The sequence below is a fragment of the Lepidochelys kempii genome, chromosome 15, assembly GCF_965140265.1.
Source record: "Lepidochelys kempii isolate rLepKem1 chromosome 15, rLepKem1.hap2, whole genome shotgun sequence".
Taxonomy (NCBI): domain Eukaryota; kingdom Metazoa; phylum Chordata; order Testudines; family Cheloniidae; genus Lepidochelys; species Lepidochelys kempii.
The window spans coordinates 8317882-8330102 of NC_133270.1; the positions used below are offsets into that span (position 1 = coordinate 8317882).

Consider the following 12221-nt stretch of genomic DNA (forward strand, 5'->3'; position numbering starts at 1 on the left):
CTGCGTATGGATGTCTTCCAAGCAACGAAGGCATTGAGAGTTTTCCCTTCTGAGGAGGGTAGCTTCCTGGAAGGATAAACAGAGCTTAAAGTCTGGCATAGCCCAGAGGTGTTGATGTCCAGAATAACCCCTCAAGCAGGGAAAGTAAAAAACTAAACACTACAAACAAAACTAAAGAAACAGAACAACTATATCTGAAGCTAATTATGCCTAGAAATAAAGTGGCCACACTTGACACTCTGTCTCAGGCTGAAGTACAGCTGAGAAGGAACTGAGGGTGGATCATATCTGGAGTACATGCATGGGCCAAACAGATTTTGCTACCAAAATCCACCAGAGGTGCATGGGGAGCGTGCACACCTGAAGTGGAGCACCCAGAGTGACATTACTTGAAGAACTTGTTACTTTTTTCCCCCCACTCTTTCTTCTGGATACCTTTTGCTACCAGTGAAATGATGGGTGCAAATTAAAGTAAATTCTAGTTCTGAACATGCTTGCTATAATGCATCCACTGATAACTCTGACATATTAATTTTGTCTTTAAAAGAGCTATTTCTTGCAATTATGTTTGGATGCAAATATATCTACGTGTTCAAATCCTGTGTATATGAATTTGACAGACCAAGTTATCTAGCTGATGCATTTCCTTTCTGCCCAATTAATATGCCCTAATAATTTACTTATTGGCTTTTCTATGGTGATTGTTAATTATTGGAAAATGCCAAATACTATGGTAAAGTTTTGTGTATCCTTGAGGTGCATGTTTTCCTCTGCCTGTTGTGTGAAAATTAAGGTCTGTGTGCAGACCAGAAGGCCTTATTCTTCTATTTATGTATACCATTGTGTTGTCCACTATTAAGAAGATACATTATTGTGCACCAAGTCCTTCAGGTGAGTGTCAATCAATATGACCTTAATTCTCTCTGACAGAGCATTTCCCTTGGATTATCACATAAGCTAAATGAGACTACCTCACTAATAACGACTCACATCATCAATGTTCTGTCCGGCCTTACAATGTGTTGATATTGTGCAAACTTCTTTGTTTCTTGTTTCAAAATGAAGAGGTCGTATGTGGAATTTTCACCTTAATCTTTATATTGTAAATTACCCTTGAATTTAGAGATGATAGGAACATGTGCCATGTTCTTGTCTTTAACAGAATTCAAGGAAGCACCTTAAGCTTTGTTAGTGGAAAGACTGATTGGAACAATCACTTCTATGTTTTTCTCCTTTACAATTATGGTTCCATTTTCCCCCTTCCAAATCTAGAATCTCTTCTTGGTTGTGTGGAAGAATGAAGGCCACAAAAGAAATTTCTCTTTGCTGTAAGGCATAAAACTCTCTAATTTGGTTTTCTATATAAGGTAGAAATTTAATTTTTTTTCCCCGAGAGACTTCGGTTACCGGTTATTTTTAAATTCTGAATACATGAATGAAGTCACATGAGGATCTGGCTGGAAATCTACTTTCCAAATATGTATTCGCAGAGGTCTTCTGGCTATTGAACTGATTGCCATGGACCTGGCTGGAAATCTTAAAGAGTGTATTAGGAAGTTTCATATAAAAGAGAGCTACTCTAAAGCAATCTTGTATTATGCTAATTTAAAATACAATTTTATATACACTTCTACATAGATTACACACATAAGGTTAGACACAGAACAACTATATCTGAAGCTATTATGCAATTCAGAAAGAAAACAAACTTGGATGTAGCAATAGCATCTCTGGAAGGTTTAAAATAATTTCCTCTAAAAGACAGATCCTTCCAAAAGGGCAGATTCCTGCCTAATAAAGAGTTATAAAGCTTTCACGGTAACTCTAACAGCATCAGTTGCATCTGCATATTTTGTAAGAGCTATTTTAGCATGGACACCTGAAATTTAATACACCACATTTATGTATTTTCTTTCATACATATGTGTACATACATAAACATCCACAAAGTCACAACATGCTCATGTTACAAAAGCTTATTCTCATTTATCTCATCACTTTGTCTCTGATTCCAGTTTTTAGGATTCCCATGCCTGTTTCTCTACTCTATAGAGGAGACTGCTTCTGTTTCATTCTTTTGTGAAGTTTCAATTCCTCCCCATTCATCAGATCTTTAAGATTTAGATTTATTTTTATCCAAATCAGTTCTCTTTGAAAAGACTGAAACTGCCACTTACTGCATAACCTAAACAGATTTGCAATTCAACAGAACTACACAGGCAGATGTGGGTAAATCATGGTGGCGATAAAACCTTTAGCAAAAGATGCACTGAAAACATCAGAGATAGTATTTATGCTTTTATAGCTGAGAAAGGTCTAAGAAAGCACAAAAATAGACTCTACTTCAAAGTATTTATCAGAAGCTTTTATGAATGTGAGACAGGACAACAAAAATTAAAGACTACCACCAGCCAGTCTCTCAGTGCTTCTACTTGCTGCAGCTAATGGACCCCGTCTTTCTGTTTGTACCTTCAGAGTAGTACTCTTGGCTATGATGTTCAATAGCAGAAGAGAAACAGGAAAAAACTAAATATTTATAAGGGTTCTATAAATACAGCATCTGTCTGCAAGTAAGATCACACACTTTTTCTGTTTCTGTGACCCAATATCATCTGTTCATTTTGTGTAACACAAAAAGTGAGCATCAAAACAAATCTGGGTAAAAATCCTGCAGTCCTTTCTTAGCCATAACTCTCAATGAAAGGACTGAAGGGTTTAAGTCCTGGTGTAGTGTACACTAATTTATATATGTACAGTTGCACATACATGCAAAAAGCAAAATACCCCTCTCCCCTGTTATAACATGACCCGATATAACACGAATTCAGATATAACGCGGTAAAGCAGCACTCTGGGGGGGCGGGACTGCGCGCTCCAGCGGATCAGCGTGTCAGGCTCAGACACGCTGGCTGCTCTGAGTGGCACGTTAATGGTACCGGGCCAGGACCGAGGGATTGGATAAGGGGCAGCAGGTCTCAGAGGGCGGTTAGGGGACAGGGTGGGTTGGATGGTTCGGAGATTCTGGGGTCAGGGCAGTCAGGGGCATTGGATAGGGTGTGGGAGTCCGGGGGGCTTGTCAAGGGGCAGGGGTGTGGATAGGGGTCGGTGCAGTCAGGGGACAGGGAGCGACGGGGGTTGGATGGCACGGGGGTTCTGAGGGGTCAGTCAGGGGGCGGGAAGTGACTATTAATAACAGAAATGCTTGAGGCCAAAGCAAGTTCGATATAATGCCGTTTAACCTATAACACGGTTACATTTTTGGCTCCCGAGGACTGTGTTATATCAGGGTAGAGGTGTACCTAAAATGATAGGAGTGTAATGTAATTCTTAAAACTGCAAGTGCCTTATGAAAAACACTCATATCAATAAAGGGGTGCATATGAAGGAAATTATTTTCATTCTGAAATCAAAATCTATTTGCAATCGCAAAATCAGAAGATTTGCTCTCTGAAACAACTACTTGATGTGCCATTAAATCTAAGCAATTTCTCTTCAGAGCTGTTGCTATGGCAATTAGTACAGCTAACCTGAAAAATAAAGGCATCCTGCTACATCCTCATTATACACTAAATAATGCTTAGAAAAAAGTTGAAAAGTGGGGAAGTGAAAAACATCCTATTCCTCTACATACTTGTCTATAATTTCCATGGCCCAATGACTTTTACAGGCTAGTATGAACTTCAGATCCTACCTCCCTTAAATAAGAGAGAAAAAATTCTATTCTTCTCAGTTTTGTCAAGACATTTGCAGCAATACAAGTTGAACAGCCCAGCTATTTTGCAGAATCATAGGCTCTTTGGATTTGTCACAGCTCTGAGTACAGTATTTCTATATACAGACTTTAGACCAGCAAACCAGACACTCAAATGACACTAACAATATCAAAACATGAAGGAGTATTCTGTAGCAAAAATATCCACATTTTGCATATTTCCTACTGTTTGGCTCTCAGAATGTTTTCCCGAGCACGAAACTACCTTATGCGCTTTTGCTTCCAAACCCTTTCATACTACCTGTTATTTCTTTTATTTATTTAAGCGTTTTCATGTAAGCTATAACAACAAATATAATCAAAATTTGTGTTTAAAAGGTAACCAAAATGTAACATTTCATTTTTTACTCAGTATATCAAAGTCAATAAAAAACTGACAAAGAATTAAGGAATTTAAATCATACAGCTTTAAGACTCCTTACTGACGTCAGCAACACTACTGGGTACAAAGTTCTAAAACTTAAAAATACCAATGATCCAGCTTCAATAATAACTATAGCATAAACTGCTGCCAATAAGTTCTTATGTCTACAACAACAAAAAATTAGTCTGTTTCTCGTTTCAATGTGCTCTTATAGCGAGGACCCAGTTAAAAACCAATTCTGTGCAAAAATGCACTGATTCATAGACTGCCCAGACAGCAGTTGTCACAATATGTGCTTAAAAAAATAAAACACTCCAAAATGAGTTTGCAATACCTGCGCAAAAAAAAAAAAAAGTTGTCATGTTCACAGTATATCCACATCCCCAGATGCCCCTAACATTGTTCAATGCTCCAGAGAGGTTTTTATTTTTTATCCTGAGCAGAATCCTAGATTGTGTAGTCGAAGTTCATTTAAAAAGGAAATAATTAGACTTAACACACAATTAACATCTCAAAGTATTTCTTGTTTTAAACATTTTCCAAAGGAGAGTGCAAGTTCATTTATAAGTATATCACATGCTGAAGAAAATAAGTATGCAAGAGAAATCAAGCCATAAGAAAAGAAGATCTGTGGAAGGGCTGAAGAGTTTACATTTTTCTCTGCTAAAAAAAAAAAAAAAAAACTGGTAAGATCCACAAGGAGCTTCCTTCTCTACTCTCATCCCCTCTGTTTTCAGAGCATTCTACCTTCACAGCATCCCAACCCAGGGAGCAAGGACTGGTGACAGACACAGAACTTCAGTTTCCTGCATAACTGTGCAGGGTGTCGCTCTTAAACCACTAGAATGAACTGCAAAGTAATGTTTTATCATAATTAAAGTACAACTATTACCTCATTTCTTCTAGCATCACACAGTGTTTACTTAGTATGTTAAAACTTGCACAATCTTTCAAATACTTAAATAAATGCATGCATACTTACTAAAAGGAAACATTTATTTTAAAACACTAACCAAAACCATTGGCTCTCATTTGGAGAGGAAAGGAGAAAAACTGTTTGATCATTGAAGGGCTGCTGTTAAAAAAATTAATTAATTTCCTTCACCCACCAAAAAAAAAAAAAATTGATGCCACAGATGGGCATTACAAGATTAATGCTTGCTTCAGAAAGCGAATGTGTGTTAATTTTACTCACACATGATAATGGGCATGGATATTACATGTTCCTCTTCCTCAGCTGTCTTACAGGAAAATCTGTCACCATCATTCACTCTATATACAGATCTGACTGACTTCATTGTACTGAAATTGAGCTTGCCTTTAAAGGTTAGAAAGGGAACAGAAACAACCAAGAATCTATTTGCATGAATTAGGAAGAGCCTAGAGCAGATATACTCAATAGGAGGCCTGCGGGCCAAATGTGGCCCAGCAAGACTTCATGTGTGGCCCACCAGCTCAATTTTAAAAAATATTTATAATTAAATTCACAAACAGTGATGCACTGCCTATCATTTGCCTATGACTTCCTTATTAAGTAACTTACTGGCAGTGCTTAATTTGTAATGAAAGAGGTTCTGGGGCTCAGCCCTGGTAAGCCACAGCACAAATTAAGCTTACTAGATCATAAGTTCCTGCAATAGCATGGGCTACAATTCAGCTAGGACTCAGCCAAATTTTTTGGAAATGGAACCAAATGAAAGTGAGTGGGAGTAAACATTCCAAAGTCAACAGCGAAAACTGAGCTTTTAACCCAAATTGGACAGCAGATTTTCTTTTTATTATGCCACCTCATTTAAAAGGAAAACCTTTGTGTTTAATATACCTAACCACCGCATCCATCCCTGAGGTCATCAACATGAGACTCCACTTTGAATCAAAGCACAGTAACTTCAATGCGGCCTATCCTCCTGACAGCGTTGCAAGATGTGACAAAACTGAAAATCCAACGTCTTGATATCACACTTCAAATATCATTCTAATAATAGCAACTGTACAGGAAAAAGCAATAGCTGCTTCTCTTTGGATAATGTTGGTACTAGTTAAAAAGAAAATGGCTTTCCTGGATGCTGAGCTTGTGAAGGAGTGCACGCTGGAAATGCTGGAAGAACTTTTTGCAAAAAATAAAAACAAAGATGACACTGTGAACAGTGTGAAGCAAGTTCCTCTTTGTCCGATTTCACAGCAGTGCGAAGACTGGAGGTAATTTACGAGGATCGTTTGTCAGCACTGCCTTCTGATTTTAAAAATGCCAAATGTGTCTCTCTTGCAGTGGATGAATCAAGTGATTTAAGGGAGGCCGCCCAATAACACTGTTTGTTAGATTTTATGATGGTGAAATTTTCAGGGAAGAATTTTTGTACTAAATACCATTAGAAACCTATACCACAGGAGAGATCATTTTTGAAAAGATAAAAGCCTTTTTTGAAAAAAATTGTATAGATCTGCTTAAAGTAAACTTTCATGTTACAGACAGAGGTCCCTCCAGAGCAGCGAGACACCCTTCATTAAATACACTTCATTGCATCATTCACCAGACTGTCCTGTGTAGTAAGTTGTCTGGGGACTTTAAAAAAAAAACCAGTGGGTATTGTGATGAGATTAGCGAACTACATATGCTCAATTTCTAGCTTTTATCGTCTTTTTATAACTCTTCAACAAGACGTTATAGCTGAATATAGAAAAGGAGTACTTGTGGCACCTTAGAGACTAACCAATTTATTTGAGCATGAGCTTTCGTGAGCTACAGCTCACTTCATCGGATGCATACCGTGGAAACTGCAGTAGACATTATATACACACAGAGACCATGAAACAATACCCCCTCCCACCCCACTGTCCTGCTGGTAATAGCTTATCTAAAGTGATCATCAAGTTGGGCCATTTCCAGCACAAATCCAGGTTTTCTCACCCCCCCCCCCATCCCGATACACACATAAACTCACTCTCCTGCTGGTAATAGCTTATCTAAAGTGATCATTAAGTTGGGACATTTCCAGCACAAATCCAGGTTTTCTCACCCTCCGCCCCGCCCCCCACACAAACTCACTCTCCTGCTGCTAATAGCCCATCCAAAAAGTGACCACTCTCTTCACAGTGGGTATGATAATCAAAGTGGGCCATTTCCTGCACAAATCCAGGTTCTCTCACCCTCTCACCCCCCTCCAAAAACCACACACACAAACTCAATCTCCTGCTGGTAATAGGTTTCAGAGTAACAGCCGTGTTAGTCTGTATTCGCAAAAAGAAAAGGAGTACTTGTGGCACCTTAGAGACTAACCAATTTATTTGAGCATGAGCTTTCGTGAGCTACAGCTCACTTCATCGGATGCATACCGTGGAAACTGCAGCAGACTTTATATACACACAGAGAATATGAAACAATACCTCCTCCCACCCCACTGTCCTGCTGGTAATAGCTTATCTAAAGTGATCATCAGGTGGGCCATTTCCAGCACAAATCCAGGTTTTCTCACCCTCCACCCCCCCACACACAAATTCACTCTCCTGCTGGTGATAGCCCATCCAAAGTGACAACTCTTTACACAATGTGCATGACAATCAAGTTGGGCTATTTCCTGCACAAATCCAGGTTTTCTCACATCCCCCCCATACACACACAAACTCACTCTCCTGCTGGTAATAGCTCATCCAAACTGACCACTCTCCAAGTTTAAATCCAAGTTAAACCAGAACATCTGAGGGGGAGGGGGTAGGAAAAAACAAGAGGAAACAGGCTACCTTGCATAATGACTTAGCCACTCCCAGTCTCTATTTAAGCCTAAATTAATAGTATCCAATTTGCAAATGAATTCCAATTCAGCAGTTTCTCGCTGGAGTCTGGATTTGAAGTTTTTTTGTTTTAAGATAGCGACCTTCATGTCTGTGATTGCGTGACCAGAGAGATTGAAGTGTTCTCCGACTGGTTTATGAATGTTATAATTCTTGACATCTGATTTGTGTCCATTTATTCTTTTACGTAGAGACTGTCCAGTTTGACCAATGTACATGGCAGAGGGGCATTGCTGGCACATGATGGCATATATCACATTGGTGGATGTGCAGGTGAATGAGCCTCTGATAGTGTGGCTGATGTTATTTGATAGTGTGGCTGATGTTATTAGGCCCTGTGATGGTGTCCCCTGAATAGATATGTGGACACAGTTGGCAACGGGCTTTGTTGCAAGGATAAGTTCCTGGGTTAGTGGTTCTGTTGTGTGGTATGTGGTTGTTGGTGAGTATTTGCTTCAGGTTGCGGGGCTGTCTGTAGGCAAGGACTGGCCTGTCTCCCAAGATTTGTGAGAGTGCTGGGTCATCCTTTAGGATAGGTTGTAGATCCTTAATAATGCGTTGGAGGGGTTTTAGTTGGGGGCTGAAGGTGACGGCTAGTGGCGTTCTGTTGTTTCATATTCTCTGTGTGTATATAAAGTCTGCTGCAGTTTCCACGGTATGCATCCGATGAAGTGAGCTGTAGCTCACGAAAGCTTATGCTCAAATAAATTGGTTAGTCTCTAAGGTGCCACAAGTACTCCTTTTCTTTCTGCTGGTAATAGCTTATCCAAAGTGACCACTCTCCCTACAATGTGCATGATAATCAAGGTGGGCCATTTCCAGCATAAATCCAGGTTCTCACTCCCCCCCACCCCCATACACACACAAACTCACTCTCCTGCTGGTAATAGCTCATCCAAAGTGACCACTCTCCCTACAATGTGCATGGTAATCAAGGTGGGTCATTTCCAGCACAGATCCAGGCTTTCTCCCCCCGCCCCCCGGGAACATACACACACACACAAACTCACTCTCCTGCTGGCAATAGCTCATCCAAACTGACCACTCTCCAAGTTTAAATCCAAGTTTAGCCCAGCACAACGTCACTGGTTAAGTAGCCGGCATGTGTTAAAGAGGTTTTGTGCGCTTCAAAAAGAAACAAGAGAATTTCTTTCAAACCACAAGACCAACAAGGCTTGAGAGATCCTGGAATGTAATAATGGTGTCCCCTCTTTGTTACAGGTAGCTTTTCTGTGCAATATTACTGGTCGCTTGAATTTCCTCAGATTGCAGTTCCAAGGCCGGGCAAGCAGTGTCAGGGATCTGTTTGAAAAAGCGTGTGCCTTTCAGTGAAATCTTTAAATCCTTCAGACAGACTTAACAGGAAAGAGGTTATACTTTCCCACATTGTGTTGCTGCTACATATGAAACTTTGATTAAGACAATACAAGAATTCCTAAACAATCTGACTGAAAATTTTAAGTGTGATTTGAGAATTTTAAAATTCCAGAGAATTTGCTTTTATTTGATCATGATCTGTTTGTTGTCTCAGTCAATGGACCTTGCCCTTCTGAAGCAAAGAACATTCTTTATTCAATTGATGAAGGTGCCTTTCAATTAGAAACTGTAAGGCTCCAGAGCTTAGATGTCTTGAAGGCAAAATTCAGAGAAGTGGGAATTTGTGATTTCTGGACTCAATACGTTGACCAGTTTCAGAATATCCAGAATCTAGCCATCGATCTTTTAATGATGTTCGGATCCACATCTCTCTGTGAATCTGGATTTTATATCATGAACATTATAAAAAAAACAACACCACAATCGCCTAACAGATGAGCATTTTCACCAGTGAATACCCCTTGCCCTGACCTCCTACAAACCACGCTTCACAAAGTTTGCCAGGATTGCCAAAAACACAGGTAATAATATTTATAAACTTTGTTAAAAGATAGAACCACTAACACTTATATTGCAAGCAAGGTCTTTCTTTATTGGCAGCTGAAGTTTTTTTAAAAAATTTGTCAGCCTTCTGCACAAATGGCCTGGTCATAAAATTCTCAAATTGACCCGCAGGTAGGTCTAATTGAGTATCACTGGCCTACAGCACCAAGTATTGGAAAAAATAATAAATTGATGGAGATTTACTCAACTTTCTCAAGCTTTGGTGAAAAAAAAAGACAGTTACAGGAACAAGAACCCAAAAAGCTCAAAGCGCGAGCCCGTGAGCCTGGAGAGGGCCAGGTTGAGGTCCCATGGGGGGACCAGGTCCCGGACTGACGGAAAGAGTTTTTCAAAGCCTTTCAGGAACCTAATCGTCATGAGAGAACACCTATCTACCCTAACTGCAAAGGTGGAAGGCTGATATAGGCCGCCATCATGGTCGAACAGAAGGTGAGGGCCTGCTGCTTTAAGTGAAGCAGGTTATCCAAAAAGGACTAGAGACGACTGGGTCAGGGAGATACTCCGCTCCGCTGCCCAGCAGGAGAAACGCTTCCACTTTGCCAGATAAGTTGCTCTGGTGGAAGGCTTCCTGCTCTCCAAGAGAGCCTGCTGTACCTGACTAGAGCAGGCTTGTTCCTCTGGATTCAACCATGCAGCATCCAAGCTGTGAGGTGGAGAGAGGCGAGGATGGGGCCATGCAGCCACTGGTGGCCCAGAGGGGAATGCTGATGTCCCTGGTGAGTTGCCTGGGCTTGCGAGCAGGCCTTCCTCCTTGCTGCCAGAGCCCAAGGAGGGAGAGACTTGTCTGAGGGACCAGGATGGTTCCGAGGCCGCTTGTCTACCACATTCCTATCGGCTGTCTCCGCAGACCTCCATTGGGGACCAGTACTGGGAAAATGGCTCTCAATGCCACAACTCCGATGACCGGCGGCGGCATTCGGCGGATCAGTGAGGGTACCCCGGCAATCGACACCCCACATTAAGAGAGCAGTGCTGCTCTGTAGACCGGGAACGAGAGCAAGAGGATTGACGTCTTGGAGACCGTCAGCATGCCTGTGGTGATCCATATCCATGATCCGGAGACCAGTGACGGGCGTCTCACTCCTCCGGAACGATGCCAAGGACCGGGAGACCGACTCAGATGCTCCCAGCATCAGGGCTCTGGTGCCTCGCCTCTGCAAGTCTGCGCCAGACCACCGGAAATCGACAGCGGAACCCTGAGGAATGCTGCCTAGAGTCTGGGGACCGATGCCGGGAACTCTGGCAGATAAGCCAACCTATATCCAGGGGCTGGTGCCACTGTTCAGGCAAGTGCTGGCGGGGCATCCTCTGCAGCGGGCAGTAGTGCCACATTGATGAAGACTGCTGGAAGGGTCCCAGGGCAAGTTTACCCCTCAAATGGGGCACCTCACTGGCCAGCATGTGCTTCACGGGAAGGAACAGTAAGTCCGTAGTGGCCTAAAAGGCCTCCGGCGTGGATGGCACCTCCAGGTGCAGACTGCCTCTGCCGTTTCCTGGGATGGCAGGCGGGTCTGGAAGTGGACTCGACAGCTCAATGGGAGCTGAAGCCTGGCCACTGTCCAGAGGGGAAGAGCTGCCCCGTGCAGATCTTTGCTCTCGTCTGACTCTCTCTATCCCTTTACGGGACGTAGGAGAATGTCTTCTCTCGGCCTTTCTTTGCTTTATAGCCAGTATCGGGGATGGAGGTCAGTGCAGGCGGCGCACTTCATACCAAGGCCACAGTGCTTGGAGCAGAATCCAATCTCATCAGCTCCGAGACCGGTGCAAGGGCAGACTCCATAAGGAGCACTCAAAGACAAGTGTCCCGCTACTTTTGGGTCCACAGCCTGAAGCTCTTGAAAATGTGACACTTGTCACTCACATGGATTTCTCCTAAACAGTTCAGGCAGCTTCTCTGGGGATCACTGACTGGCATAGTTTTTTTGCAGCAGTCACAAAACTTGAAGCCCAGGGACGGGAGCATGTCCTGCCCTAGGCTAAGTCCCGTACGGGACTAACTAATTCAAACTTTACACTAAGGGAACTATTAACTATACAACTTTTAACAACTATATACAACAAATTCGCAACTAGGCACAGTTGAGATAGGAAAGCTTGCCAAGGCAAGGAGACGTTCCAGCACGGCCACTCACAGTAAGAAGGAACTGAGGGAGGGGGGAGGCAGTGGTGCCCCTTACACTGGTGCATATGCACGCCACTCCAGAGGGCGCCAGAGCCTGCCCCCTATGGATATCACTGAGGGAAAAACTTCCAGCACTGGTGCATGTGGAGAGCACACACACTTACAATGGAATGGACATGAGCAAGCACTCGAAGAAGGGAGAGGACAACAAGTACAATAATTCACTAAACTAA

The 12221-nt window shown here is 42.2% G+C and overlaps 1 protein-coding gene across 4 annotated transcripts in view; it reads right to left on the reverse strand.

Moving 5' to 3' along the window:
* Positions 1-12221, reverse strand: part of MED13L (mediator complex subunit 13L) — a 442112-nt gene that overhangs the window by 335850 nt on the left and 94041 nt on the right. The gene's annotated exons all lie outside the window — the stretch shown is intronic.